Source organism: Vulpes lagopus, chromosome 15 (assembly GCF_018345385.1).
Source record: "Vulpes lagopus strain Blue_001 chromosome 15, ASM1834538v1, whole genome shotgun sequence".
In the NCBI taxonomy this organism is placed as follows: Eukaryota; Metazoa; Chordata; class Mammalia; order Carnivora; family Canidae; genus Vulpes; species Vulpes lagopus.
This window is the reverse complement of record NC_054838.1, coordinates 5,875,827-5,891,657: the sequence shown is the minus strand read 5'-3', so window position 1 is coordinate 5,891,657 and position 15,831 is coordinate 5,875,827. Positions and strand designations below refer to the sequence as shown.

General features: G+C 39.8%; 1 pseudogene; it reads left to right on the top strand.

The window, feature by feature from the left end:
• Positions 1–6,200: 6,200 nt before the first annotated feature.
• LOC121476549 lies at positions 6,201–6,915 on the top strand (annotated as a pseudogene).
• Positions 6,916–15,831: the final 8,916 nt, after the last annotated feature.

The window sequence follows — 15,831 nt, the reverse complement described above, 5'->3', positions numbered from 1 at the left end:
GGACGCCTGGGTGGCTCAGCAGTTGAGTGTCTGCCTTCGGCTCAGGGCGTGATCCCAGGGGTTCTGGGACCGAGTCCCACATCGGGCTCCTTGCATGGAACCTGCTTCTCCCTCCGCCTGTGTCTCTGCCTCTCTCTGTGTGTCTCTCATGAATAAATAAATAAAATCATTTTAAAAATAAAAAAAAATTAAAATGTACAATTCAGTGGATTTTGGTGTATTTGCAGATACGTGATAATGAAATAATTTCCTAAACATGGATGTATTGCTACTGTGAACTGAAGGGTGGGCAGGTGAGGGAGAGGAGTAATTATCAGCACCACTAGTCAGGACTTCGTGCTAGAGGACTCACATAAATGAGAGTTAAATTCCAATGTAATACTCATGTGTTATTAAGACCCTGTGAAGTGCACTTCTGCTTCTGGCCTGTCAGAGTAACTGGTCCTGGACTTGTCCCCAAGAGTAGATAACTGGACCTCATTGGCTTGGGCTTCTTGAGAGAAAGGAAAGGAATGAGGAGAACTCTCCTATCACTTGGCTCTCTGCCTGGAGGCACTTTCAAGGCTGAATAGTAAGGAAAGGAGGCCCAAGCAGGGACGGGCTTGTTGACTGGAGGGGACAGATCCTGGAGCTCAGGGAACTTGGGATCCAGGTGTTTGCAGGACGGACTGTTGGAAAGGAAGGGCCTATGTAGAGAAGGAGCTCCAGAGATGTGCATGGGAATTCCCTTGATTCTCTTGCCAACTGCTAAACTCTGTGTGAGGCCAAGCGAATGACTTCCAGATGCTATCAGCTGAACAGTTCTCGAAGCTCCTGTTGGTTTGGGGAAAGGCAGAGTTCTGACCACGTATGGTGGAAAGAACAACATGTGAACACCTGTGATGATCCGTAGAGATCCCAGGAAGGCCACAGCTCAGTATGACACCTTAGAGTTGTCTCATGTGAGAGAGATTTAAACTAGCCCTAGAGTATAGGCTACTCTTAAGGCAACTTAACAATGCTTAAAAAGAAGTCATGAAAGAATCAGATGGGTTCATAATAATATCACTGCATTTCAAAAACAGTTTTCAAAGGAGGAAAGAAAAATCCAGACATGCAACGGTGTGACATTTACAAAGCTCAGCATATAATAAAAAAATTATTAGACACGTAGTGAAGTGGGAAACTATGATCCATAACAAGAAGCCAATACTCAGCACAAACAGATGCAGAAGGGACAGAGATGATTAAATTACTGGCCATTGACTTTAAATTGGCTAATATCTCCATATCTAGTATCTATTTGTCTATCCAAAGACTTAAAGGAGAGGTTGCTTCCAACTCATTTTTTTGAGGCCAGCATTACTCTGCAAAATCAAAAGGAAATGTTAAAAGAAAGCAAAAGCACAGACTTATATTCCTTACAAAAATAGAAACAAAAATCTTTAAATTAATGCTAGCAAACCAAATCAGCAACATACAAATATTACAATACATCATGACCAAATGGGGTTTATCCCAAAGTGGCAAAGCAAAGTTGGTTTCATATTTAAAAGTTCATTGAAATAATTAGCCACATTTAAACAATAAGGGAGAAAAATCATGCAATCACATTGCTTAAAATTTTGGAGGGGAAAAAAAAAAAACAATTCAACACCCATTCATGACAAAAACTCTCAGCAAATTGGTAATGAGAGAGAATTTTTACAATTTGATGAAGGGAATTAACAAAAAACTACATTAACATCAGACCTGGGGAAAATTTTGGGAACAAAACCAGGGTTTTTGCTTTAATCCACTTCTATTCAACATGCTGAAGGTCCTAATCAGTGCAATAAGGCAATAAAAAAAATAAATGAAGGGCATAGAGTTTGGAAAGGAAATAATAAAGCTGTATTTATTTGTGGATGGCATGACTGTGTATGTAGAACTTTTTAACGAATATGCAAAAAGGATAGTAGAATCAATAGTTGAATGTTGCAAGGTTCTAGAATATAAGGTCAATACACAAAAATCAATTTTACTGAATAGTTGGAAAGTGACTAAATAATCTTCAAGTTCTAAAATTATGTGTCTCAGGAAAAAAAAAATTATCATTGTTTCAGCTCCCTCTATTTAAGGACATATAAGTGACTTCAGCCATCAAACTGTCAGCCCCTAAAAAGTAGATTTAAAACCTCTGTGATTCATGACTCCTTTAAAAAAAAAAAAAAGTGACATTTCCATCTGAATTTTAAACCGGGTCAGTCCGATGGCACAACTGTACCACTAAATTGCTTCTACTGCTGTAAAGACAAGGGTAGAAATAATATTGAATGCTCTTCGGTGGGCATCTGGATTCCGGAAGACCAATTTATTCTTAGGGTAGTGAATAATCAAAATTTGAAAGCTGCCTTTTTGTGTCCACACAGCGTTGTTGTTGTTTCCCTCGACTGTAGAGAAGCACATTAAAAGCTGCAGAGTCTGGGCGAGTTTCTGTGCCTCCTTCCACTGAAGTGTTATTGCGTCCAGCCTCACGTTACAATAAAGAACTAGACTTGCTTAGTCTGATCTTTTTCACTGCCCTTCCAGAGGTCTTTCTCCACCTCCCAAAGACCACCCTCGGGCTAGAAAGAAATTGGATTCTCTGAACCTTCTTTTTTTTTTTCTTCTTCTTCTTCTTCTTCTTTTTTTTTTTTTTTTTTTAATTCTGGTTCTAAATGGGATTGTAACGGGCTATAGGAAAGAAAATTATCCAGGGTCAGTGGTGTTCAGCAGCTCTTCCCTTGGGCTTTCTAGCTCCTTTAGTTAGAGAAAATCTCTAATGAGGACAAGGTCATTGGAAACTATCGAATTGCCACACTGCTCTGTGGCACAGAATGTATTCCTAGATTTGACCCATAACCTGGCTCATGGCTCATTTTTTTTTTTCATTTAACCAACTGAAATGCCAGGAACTGAAAACAAAACTCCAATTAGTAATTTTTAAGTACTTAGCATGTGAGAGACACTGTGAGCTATGGGTTTTATGCACAGGATCTCACTTAATCCGCGCAACTGCTTGGGCTAAGTCATGATGTTAAAGCCACTTCCCGTAAGGAAACAGACTTGCACAGATGGAGGAACTTGGGCAAGGAGGAAGGGTGAAGGGGCCAGGATCTCGTCCCAGGCCATCTGAGTCCCTATCAAAGTGGACAGAGTTCTTTTCCCTGTGGAGTGTCTACTTCCAGGGGGGGAGCCAGTATCAAATGTTAATTCCCTAAAGTGCATTCAATTATTGTTTGTAATAGTTCATCGTTGTATGATTGGGATAAGGACGGAAAGAAGGACTATGGAGGACGATCAGAGCTCACTGAGGATATCGGAGATTGCCTCCCCGTGGAAGTAAACCTTCAGCTGAGACACGAATGTTTACAGGTTAATCAGTTAAAAAGTGGGGGGTGAGCTTTCCAGGCTGAGAGACGTGCTCTGTAAAACTGAAAAAATAAATAAAAGAAGAAGCCAACGTTAAGCCCTTTGTAAGGATTACTTCTTTTAATCCATACAGAAACTCTTTAAGGTAGATATTATTACTATCCTCATTTCTCTGATGCAGAAACGGAAACTGGGTATAGTTAAGTAATAAAACCGAAGCCACACACCCCGTAAAGGGGCAAGGCCTGGGCCAGCGCAGCGTAGTTTTAAAATTTAAATTCTTAATTGCAATTTGTTATAAGAAAGAAGGAGCTCTTGGATTTACTTGTAGTGGATTGAATAGTGTCTCCTCCAAATTCATGTCTACCTGAACCTCAGGATGTGATCTTAGTTGGGCCTCGAGATAAAACATTCTGAATTTAGAGTGGGTCCTAAGTCCAATGATCAGAGTCCTTCTAAGAAGAGGGGACACGGAGACACAGAGAAGAAAGCAATTCGTGAAGACAGAGGCAGAGATTGAAATGACCCATCATCTACAGGCTAAGAGAGGACGAGGATTGCCACCAAACACTCAAAGTTAGGAGACAGACATGAGATGATTTCTCCCTCCTGGACGGAACCAACCCTACTGACATCCTGAATTTAGACTTCTAGCTTCCTGAGCTGTGAGAGAATAAATTTCTGTTATTTTAAACCACCCCCGGTATGTGGTCACTCATGATAGCCCAAGGAAACTAATACAGTACCCTTTGCCACAAGCAGAACCGAGTAATAAAGTTGAGGAGGATGTATTTATTCAATCTTATTTACTGTTTCCCTGGCAGGCAAGAGTTATGGAAAATGAACATAATGCAAATATGAACCCCATTTTCAAAGACCACAGGGTTGAAAATGACATTTCACCTAAGAGTTTTATTTTTTTTTTATTGGAGTTCAATTGCCAACTTATAGCATAACAGCCGGTGCTTATCCCACCAACTGCCCCGCTCAGTGCCCATCACTCAGTCCCCCAACCTCCCGCCCACCTCCCTTTCCACTACCCCTTGTTCGTTTCCCAGAGTTAGGAGTTGCTCACATTTTGTCACCCTCATTGATATTTTCACTCATTTTCTCTCCTTTCCCCTTTATTCCCTTTCACTAATTTTTATATTCCCCAAATGAATGAAACCATATAATGTTTGTCCTTTTCCGATTGACTTACTTCACTCAGCATAATACCCTCCAGGTCCCTGCACGTCAAAGCAAATGGTGGGTATTTGTCATTTCTAACGGCTGAGGAATATCCCACTGTATACGTGGCCCACAGCTCCTTTATCCATCATCTGTCGGTGGACACTGAGGCTCCTTCCACAGTTTGGCTATTGTGGACATTGCTGCTGTGAACATCGGGGCGCAGGTGTCCCGGCGTTTCACTGCATCTGTATCTTTGGGGTAAATCCCCAGCAGTGCAATTGCTGGGTCGTAGGGCAGGTCTATTCTTAACCTCCACACAGTTTTCCAGAGTGGCTGCACCAGGTCACCTTCCCACCAACAGTGCAGAGGGTTCCCCTTTCTCCACATTCTCTCCAACATCTGTGGTTCCTGCCTTGTTATTTTTCCCCATTCTCACTGGTGTGAGGTGGGATCTCAATGTGGTTTTGATTTCACCTAAGAGTTTTAGATAAATAATCATCATATTAATGATCACTCTCATATGCCAGGCGCTATGAGAGGTGGCTAACGTGCATTATTTCATTTAATTAGCAAAAGATAGATATAACTCATTCCATTTAACAGATAATGAAACTGACGTTTGATGAATTTTATTTATTTATTTATTTGTTTGTTTATTTATTTATTTATTTATTTATTGATGAGTTTTAATTATCTTCTTCAAGGTTGTTCATTTCTTCCTATGGCAGAGCTGGATCTCACTTTCCAGGGAGGGGATAAAGAAAGGAACCTCATTAAAGAGCATGCATTTGATTGGGGTCTGGAATGATGATCCATGCAGGGCACTGGTAAATGGAGGCAAGGGCAATGGCATTATGGGTGAGTGGGAGTGAGCCAGAGGAGCAAGAAGTGGGGCTTTTGTGGGTAATACAGGCTCCAGTTTGTTAGAATGTGTAGAACACTGAAAAGGAAAAGTGGGAAATCAACTGGGAATGGCAGATACAGACCAGCTATTGACCAATGAGCAGATGTCAGAAGGAACTGTGAAATGATTCTTGAGAGAGATGGAAGTTCTGAAAGATTTTGCAAAAACAAGTGGAAAGATCTGAGTGTTGCTTCAGGCAGATAAATCCCACAGGGATGTGAAATATGGATTGGAGCCTGGGAGAGACTGGTGACCAGGAATCCATTTAGGAGCCAAATGTCATAAGAGAGGACAAAATCCATTCAGTTTCTTCAGAAAACAACACTAAATTCAAACAGCAATTACTCATTTATTTAAAAATACCTGCTGGGGGCCCCTGGGTGGCTCAGTGGTTGAGCGTCTGCCTTTGGCTCAGGGCATGATCCTGGGGTCCTGGGATGGAGCCCTGCATCAGACTCTCCAAGGGGAGACTGCGTCTCCTTCTGCCTATGTCTCTGCCTCTCATGAATAAATAAATAACATCTTAAAAAATATCTGCTGAACCTTTCTGTGTTATCCAGACAGTGTTTTGTCTCTATGACAATGTCCCGGTTTTCTGTCCTAACTGAAAGGGAAATGGTCACAGTGTCTGGAACCCAGATATCATGCAAGTGAAGAAAGATGTCCTCAAATTTCTTGCAGCAGGAAACTGCTTCGGCGGCACCAACACTGATTTGCAAACAACCGTTTACTTACAGAAGGAAATTTGTGATATGATGGCATCGACCCCATAAATCTGAAGAGCACCTGGAAGCAGCTTCTGCTGATGGCTCACGCCATTGTTGCCATTGAAAATGTGGCTGATGTCAGTGTCGCATCCTCCAGGAATGCTGGCCATGGAGATGGGCTGATGTTTGCTGCTGCTGCCAGAACCACTCTTACTATTGGTTGCTTGGCTTCTGGAACCTTCACTAACCAGATCCAGGAGGCTTCCCAGGAGACACATTTTCTGATGCTTACTGATCCTAGGGATGACCACCAGCCTCTCAAAGACATGTCTTATGCCAACCTGTCTCCATGGCTCTATGCAACACAGACTGCCCTAGGTGGACATGTCATTCTGTACAACAGCAGGGGGTATGATGTGATAGATGCCAACCTAGAAGTTTCAAGAAGGTGTGGTGCCGTGTAAGAACCCATGCCTGACCTCTACTTCTCTATAAATCCTGGAGAGAATGAAAACGGAGATCAAGTTGATGCTGAAAAGGCTGTGACCAAGAAGGGGTTTCAAGGGGGGTAGACTGCTCGCTCTAGCTCCTGAGTTGACTGCTACTCCGCCTGAGGTCTGAAGGCCTGCAGGTGCTCAGTGTGCCTATCCAGTAGTTCCCTGGTGAGGACTGGAGCGTTCAGCCTGCCCTTGTGACTGGAACACAAGTCATGAATGGATAGGGATGGCCATCAAGTGGTCTCAAGCTGTTCTTCCATAGGCTCTAATGCAGAAAAATGAAAATATGGTTGACTGAAAATAAACGTGTTTTCCAAAAAAGACAGATAACAGGAACAACAACAAAAACCTATTAAGGGCCTTCTTTGTAGCAGGGGTATTCTGGGTGCCCAGGATAGAATTGAAAGTAAAACAGGCACATTTTCTGTCATTCAGGAGTTTTCTCTAGCTTACTTAGCAATGGGCAACAAGACAAAGAACCAATGGATAGTGTGGCAGGCAAGTCCAAAGATGTTCTCATCAAAATCCACAGAATCCATGAATATGTTTTCTTATGTGTCAAAGGGAACTTTGCAGAAGTGATTGAGTTAAGGATGTTGAGATGTGGCAATTATGCTGGATTTTTCAGGTGAGACTAATGTGATCCTTAGGGTCCTTATGGATGGAAGAGGAAGACCGTCAAATCGGAGAAGGAGAAATGATGATGGAAATAGAGGTCAGAGGGATTTGATTGGTGGTTGGGGGCCACAAGCCAAGGAACTCAGGAAGTTTCTAGAGGCTGGGAAAGACAATGAACGCATTCTCCCCTAAAGTGTCCAGAAGAATGCCACCCTCCTGACACCTTGAGTTTAGCTTAGTGAAACCCATGTCAGACGTCTAGTGACATAACTCTAAGATAATAAATGTGTGCCACTTTATTTTATTTTTTTAAAGATTTTATTTATTCATGAGAGGCACAAAGAGAGAGGCAGAGACACAGGCAGAGGGAGAAGCAGGCTCCCTGCAAGGGGCTCGATGTGAGACTCGATCCCGGGACTCCAGGATCACGTCCTGGGCCAAAGGCAGGTGCTCAACCACTGAGCCACCCAGGCGTCCCAATGTGTGCCATTTTAAGTCACTGAGCTTGTGTTCACTTGTCACAATGGCAATAGTGAACTAAAACAGAATTAAGCAGAAAATTAATCAAGATAGTTTTTGGTAATGATATGATCTAGAATGATGACAATTTTATTATTTATTTATTTGTTTGTTTGTTTATTTATTTATTTAGAGGGAGTCGGGGAGGGGAGGAGCAGAGGGAGAGGAGAGAGAGGTTCTACATCCAACACCGAGCCTGATGCGGAAATGGATCTCACAACTCTGACACCATAACCTGAGCCAAAATCAAAGGTCAGACATTTAACTGAGTGAACCACCCAGGCTCCTCATAATGAAGAGGTTTTGTAAAAAAGATATATGCTAGTAAGCCAGTGAACAGGTCCTAACACAAAAACACACTTGCCCTGTGCTCATGGTGGGTAAAGAGCAAGAATGAGATTAGGTAAGATGAAGGTGAAGAGGTGGGCTTCGCTAGGAAGCATCCAGCTGCTCTTAATCAGAATGGGATAAGCTGAAACATTAGATTTTTTTCTGTGATAAGCATGTTATTTTTTTCTATCCCTGGAAAAGAGAAACATGAGACCTGCCTCAAGATGTATACTATATTCTTCTAAAAAAAATGATACCTAAAGTTTTTAGAGGATTTTAAGGTTCATGGCAAAATTGAGGGGAAGGTACAGAGATTTGCACATACTCCCTAGCTGACACCCAGCACCAACATCTCCAAGTAGAGGGATCTATTTGTTAGAACTGATCTACGTGGACACATCCCAACCACCCAAGGTCTATAATATTAGGGTTCACGCCTGCCGTTGTACATCATATGGGTTTGGACTAGTGTATAATGACCTACGTCCACCAGTATGGTGCCTTTTCACTGCTCCGGAAATCCTCTGTGATCCACCTGTTCATCCCTCCCCTCCCAACTTCCTACCCCCACAACCCCTGGCAACGACTGATCTTTTCACTCTCTCCCCAATTTTGCCTTTTCCAGAATGTCATACCATTGGAATCACACAACATGTGTTTTTTTTCAGACCGCTTCTTTCACTTAATAATATGCAGTTAAAGTGCCTCCATGTCATTTCATGGCTTGATAGTTCATTTCTTTTTTAGTGCTCAATAATTTTCCATCGTCTGGTTGCACCACAGTTTGGTGATCCATCCCCCCTACTGAAGGACATCTCAATTGCTTCTAAGTTTTGGCAATTATAAATACACTTCTATAACATGCCATGTGTAGGTTTCTGTGTGGGTACGGTTTTTGATTGAGTTTTTTCAAACTATAAAATAGACACTGATTTCCAATGAAATCTGGATGATCGAACATATAGCTTATGTCCACTCTCTCCTAAGACTTTCTTTTACGTCCACTTTTCTCCTAAGACTTTCTTATGTCCACTTTCTGGACAAAATGATAGTAAAGCATTTTTTAAAGGTATAAATGCCCAAGGATAAAGGGAATGGAACAGGAGGTTCTTATATTTAGAGGATGTTAACAAGATTTTCGGAGATGGGAAGCTGATAGACAAGTGGAAAGTGGCCTAGATGGTGGGGAGAGATGAACTTTAAATGCTTTTTCCGTGGAAACCCAATGGGAGGCAATCTGATTCATGTGCCAACCCCGGAAAAAACTTGGGAGTTGAAATGACCAGGTCCATCTGAAAGCAGGATCATGGGCTTAAAAAGATGGTTTGCTGCAATTCTGTATCAGGAGGACTTCAACCTACCTTACCCTGTTCAGACAGGTCAACAGACCTCACTCTTGCAGAATATGGAGATTTATCCCTACAGGGTGAATCATATAGGCCTGGCTCTCAAGGGAGGAAGGCACGGCTGAGGTCTGAGGGGAGGAGATGCCTTACTAAAATCAGGGGGAAAAGTGAAAGTTTACATACTGAATAGCAAGACTCTCTCTCTAGCTCCTTTCTCTACTCAGCTTCTAGAATCCCAGTTGCCATATGCATAATCTTCTTCAGGAAAGAGATTGGAGGTTTCCTATGTAGGGAAGCTCATGGGCTCAAGAAAAATAAAAGACATGTTGTTGCTATCCAAGGCTCACAACTGAAAGGTTGAGTTTTTGTGTGATTAATCTCAGTGGGTAAACTCCATTCCCAACAGTGCCTTACTTTATTTTTTTTAAGGTTTTATTTATTCATTCATGAGAGACACAGAGAAAGGCAGAGACACAGGCAGAGGGAGAAGCAGGCTCCCTGCGGGGAGCCCCATGTGAGACTCAATCCCAGGGCCCCAGGATCACACCTTGAGCTGAAGGAAGATGCTCAACCGCTGAGCCACCCAGGTGTCCCTCTTTTTTTTTTCTTTTCTTTTCTTTTTTTTTAAGATTTATTTACTTCTGAGAGAGAAAGTGAAAGAGAGAGCCGGGGCAGGGCAGAGAGAAATGGAGGGCCTGGAGGCTGACAGGGGACTAGATCTCACAAGGCCCTGAGGGGGAATCAGGAGTCAGGCCCCTTGACCAACTGCACTACCCATGCACCCCCACAGTCCCACAGTGCCTCCCTCTTGAATACAGGTGGACTGCTGAGGACCCCGAGGTGTTTGAGGAAAGACTCTCAAAGAATCTAAAACAAAACTGGAAAAGAGGAAATTAACAGAAAAACAGGGACAGAAAGAAAACTAAAAGTAGTAACAGCCTCCTGAAAATGTTAATTTTAGCTGTTCTTATCTTTAACAACAACTGCATCATGATATAGGAAAGAAGACAAATCTTTAAAGCACTTTGTCAGCTGATACACGACCGCAGTAGTTGTCTTCTGAGCTGAGAACCTTGCTTCCAGCTTGTCTCCACAGTTTGCCACATTATTGCATGATTAAACTTCTAAGAATGTTACCCTGATTATTTATAAGGAAAAAAAAAGTCTAACTTTCTTGAGAGAAATCTGAGCTGAAAGCAAGATCTTTGTGTTATTTTTTCTGTTCACCTCGTATCTAGCGAAAGACGTAGGTTAATCATAACTTAGAAATGTTGAATAAAGATGTAATTGAATCACTTGAAATTCTTTTGTCTTATCCTATTCTTCCTTTCTAATATTTTGTTCTATAATTACTTTTATATATTCCTTCTCTTTCCAGTGTTCTTGGTTTATGTTCTAGATCTCGAATCTATCTATTCATCCTTTTTTTTCCTATTCATCCATTTATCCATCCATAAAATGCTTTTAAGGTGATAAATCAGGATTCTCTCTTACCAGGAATGAAAACCCCAACTCAAACTGACTTAAATATTAATTAAAAGGGACTCAATTTCTCAAATTTTGGGAAGTCAATTGACTTAGGGGAGTAGGTTTCAGGTGTGGTTTGATCAGATTTGAGTCTGTCTCTCCACAATGAATGAGCAAAGGGAATGGCGCTCAATATCCAGTGTCAGGGAAGGACCATACCTCTTTTTTTTTTTTTTCTTACACAATAAGACCTACTCACTTTGGTTCTCACTACAGTATTAAGGTGTTTTTACCATTGCCATAATTCTATCGTCAGATACAAAACATTATTTAAGTTGTGGCACATTTTTTTCATTTTTAAAAGATTTTTATTTTAATTTTTTAATTATGTATTTAAATTCCATTTGTCAACATATAGTATAACACCCAGTGCTCATCTCATCATGTGCCCTCCCTAATACCCCATACCCCCCCCACCTCCCCTTCTGCAACCCTATGTTGGTTTCCCAGAGTCAGGAGTCTCTCATGGTTTGTCTCCCTCTCTAATTTTCCCCACTCAGTTCCCCCTCTTTTCCCTTATGATCCCTTTTACTATTTCTTGTATTTTGTGGATGAGTGAAATCATATGATGGTTGTTCTCCGATTGACTTACTTCACTCAGCATAAGACCCTCCAATTCCATCCACGTCAAAGCAAATGGTGGATATTCGTCCTTTCTGACGGCTGAGGAATATCCCACTGTATACATGGACCAAAACTTCTTTATCTATTCATCTGTCAATGGACACCGAGGCTCCCTCCACAGTGTGGCTATTGTGGACATTGCTGCTGTGAACATTGGGGTGCAGGTGTCCCGGTGTTTCACTGCATCTGTATCTTTGGGGTAAATCCCCAGCAGTGCAATTGCTGGGTCGTAGGCAGGTCTATTTTTAACTCTTTGAGGAACCTCCACGCATTTTTCCAGAGTGGCTGCCCCCCAGTTCCCATTCCCACCAACAGTGCAGGAGGGTTCCCCTTTTTCCACATCCTCTCCAACATTTGTGGTTTCCTGTCTTGTTAATGTTCCCCATTCTCACTGGTGTGAGGTGGTATCTCATTGTGTTTTGATTTGTATTTCCCTGATGGCAAGTGATGCAGAGCATTTTCTCATGTGCATGTTGGCCATGTCCATGTCTTCCTCTGTGAGATTTCTGTTCATGTCTTTTGCCCATTTCATGATTGGATTGTTTGTTTCTTTGCTGTTGAGTTTAATAAGTTCTTTATAGATCTTGGAAACTAGCCCTTTATCTGATATGTCATTTGCAAATATCTTCTCCCATTTGTAAGTTGTCCCTTAGTTTTATTGACTGTATCCTTTGCTGCAGAAGCTTTTTATCCTGATGAAGTCCCAATAATTCATTTTTGCTTTTATTTCCCTTGCCTTCATGGATGTATCTTGCAAGAAGTTACTGTGGCCGAGTTCAAAAAGGGTGTTGCCTGTGTTCTCCTCTAGGATTTTGATGGAATCTTGTCTCACATTTAGAGCTTTCATCCATTTTGAGTTTATTTTTGTGTCTGGTGTAAGAGAATGGTCCAGCTTCATTCTTCCGCACGTGGCTGTCCAATTTTCCCAGCACCATTTATTGAAGAGACTGTCCTTTTTTCAATGGATAGTCTTTCCTGTTTTGTCGAATATTAGTTGACCATGGAGTTGGGGGTCCATTTCTGGGTTCTCTATTCTGTTCCATTGATCTGTGTCTGTTTTTGTGCCAGTACCACACTGTCTTGATGATCACAGCTTTGTAGTACAACTTGCAATCTGGCATTGTGATGCCCCCGGCTCTGGTTTTCTTTTCTTTACTTTCTTTCTTTCTTTCTTTCTTTCTTTCTTTCTTTCTTTCTTTCTTTCTTTTTCTTTTTCTTTTTCTTTCTTTTTTTTTTTTTTTTTTTGGTTTTCTTTTTCAATATTCCTCTGGCTATTTGGGATCTTTTCTGATTCCATACAAATCTTAGGATTATTTGTTCCAACCATATGAAGAAAGTCCATGGGATTTTGATAGGGATTGCATTGAATGTGTAAATTGCCCTGGGTATCACAGACATTCTCACAATATTAATTCTGCCAATCCATGAGCATGGAATGTGTTTCCATCTCTTTGTCTCTTCCTCAATTTCTTTCAGAAGTGTTCTGTAGTTTTTAGGGTATAGATCCTTTACCTCTTTGGTTAGGTTTATTCCTAGGTATCTTTTGGTTTTGGGTGCAATTGTAAATGGGATTGACTCCTTAATCTCTCTTTCTTCAGTCTCATTGTTAGTGTATAGAAATGCCACTGATTTCTGGCAGTTTTTCAGCATTGAGAATTATATTCACACAGGTTTTTATAGATGACTTTTATGATATTGAGGAATTTTCCCTCTATCCCTACACTTTGAAGAGTTTTGAAAGGAATGGATGCTCTATTTTGTCAAATGCTTTCTCTGCATCTATTGAGAGGATCATATGGTTCTTGTCTTTCTTTTATTAATATGATCTATCATGTTGATCGTTTTATGAATGTTGAACCAACCTTGCATCCTAGGGATAAATCCCACTTGGTTTGTGGCACATTCTTAAGTGCTAATTAATCAGTGTCCCTTTATTCTTTGTGCTAAGAGAAAACATACAAATAATACGAATATGATCTGAGACGTTTACCCGCTGATTTTAAAATAATTTAAATCGTTAGGTTTAGCCTTTTTAACTCAAAGGCATCCTTTTCATTTTCACCACTAGAGGGCAGCAGTTAGGAAAGATTTATAGCTGCCTCCGTGTTTCATTACATCTATTTGCTATTTTTATTTATTTTTTATTTTTTTATTCGCTATTTTTATTGCTGTTGTTTTTACTTCTCCAAAATTGTGATAAGTGTGCTTGCAGCAGTGAAATATTCTGTATCATAATGTCCTTTCCTATTAAAAAAACTATGCACCCATATCTTTACTTTGGAAAACGTGTAAGTATTCTAGAAGTGAAATTCCCCCACCTTCTGTCTCTAATAGCTTAAGTAACTTAGGAAATGTGAACAATTTAAACATAAAATAGTTAGCTGTCTGCAGCCAAGTGGGAGATTTCTATAATGTTAGAAGCTTGCCTTCAAGGAAGATAATATTCCACAAGCTGGAATGACAAGCATATGCTATTCAAAGAGATCAGTAACCTAGGCTGATGAAAGTTAAATAGGATCCTTATAGGACCCAGAAGAGAGAAAGAGAGAGAGATTTCAATTAGTAAGATTTCATCAGACTTGGAGAATATTATATATTACTTGTCAATCTGTTTATCTATAAAATATCTTAAGTCATGGTGATCTCTGCCTTCGTCTCCTTCCTATTGAAGTATATATTTCTTTTATTCTTTTTACAAGTTGCATCTCTTTTCTGCCCTAATTTCTCCCAACATTCCCTTCTACAATCACATCTTTCACATTAAGAAAAATTTTTGAGAGCTTAAAGAGAATTCAAAGTCCTTCTGTAATTTGTCACATTACTGTCTATATATACTGTAAGATTCAAAGTTAGAAATACTTTTCTGGCATTAAAACTACAGTATTTGTTCTCCATTTACTTTAAACTTGGATTTTCCTAAGGCATAATGGTTTGTAGTGAAAAAAGGTTTTTTTCCTTGAGTACAGAAAAGAAGGGGCAGGAATAAAATGTATACATCTTTCTAGTGGTAAATTATACAGAGTAAGATACACACCAAAAGAAGAACACATAGCATAAATGATTATATGCATTCATTTTTGGTAGTTAAAATATATAATTAAGATTACATTGTGCTTTATTGAAAACTTACAGTTTCCAGTTTTTAAATCAGACAGATCAGATCACAGAGAAATCAAAAGGTATTTTATTCTAGGTCACTAAATATAGCAGTGCAGCATATTGGGTTATGTACACAGATGTGGATAAGACAAACGAAGTTATTTCTTCTATCTCTGGCACTCGAGAAATTGTATAATCATAATTTCTTGGAAATGTCTCTGAGGCTAACACTGCCAAGTAAAGTCAAATAAAGCTGAACTAAAATTGTCCACTTAAAAAGCTTTGATAAGAAACAAGTCACAGATGAATCCTAGAGCTTATTTGTATAGACTCAACCTGAAAGAAATGTGTGATTATTAGAGTGAATGTTGATTTAGGTATTCAAGTCAAGTAATAAAAAGTGATTCTTTCTTTTTTTTAAAGGCTTTTCAAATCATCTTTTTCTTCAGGAATATACACTCCCTACATCTATTATAACAAGCTATGATACTGTCCTGAGTTCACTGGTTTACTACATTCCAGAAAAGGGCCTAGCCCACTACACGTGTAAATTATCTGCTGATATTTGTTGAAAAAAAACAATAGAAAAAGTTGCATTTAAAATAGCCTCAGAATTAGACACCTTGAAGAACTTTTTGAAATAAATTTGCCATAAACATGAGCTAGTAAAGATTTATGAATAGCATTAAGTATGATGCTTTTAAAATATATATATTTTGGTAATGGGGAAGGAAGCATCAAACCTACATCACTATTTCAAAGTATTTATAAAATTATCACAATTTATTCTATTGATATTAGATACTTCAACCCATTTTCCCCCATGTGATTACCATAACATTTATAAATCTAGATAGAGTTAAATGTTTTTATAATAACTCTTTGGTTAACTGAGTTTTAGACAGTCAACTTACTTCTAAAGATATTTAGTACTTGGTCAGGCAATTGAAGTGTTTGTTCACAAAATGGACTTCATATTTTTAGTTGTAGATATTAATTTAACAAGTATTAAAGAGAGAGAGAGTGAATGAAGAGGAGAGAAAGAGGGAGAGAAGGACAGAGGGAGCAAGAGACCAACAGAAAGGAAGGAAACTGTACTTTTAATTACATAATTA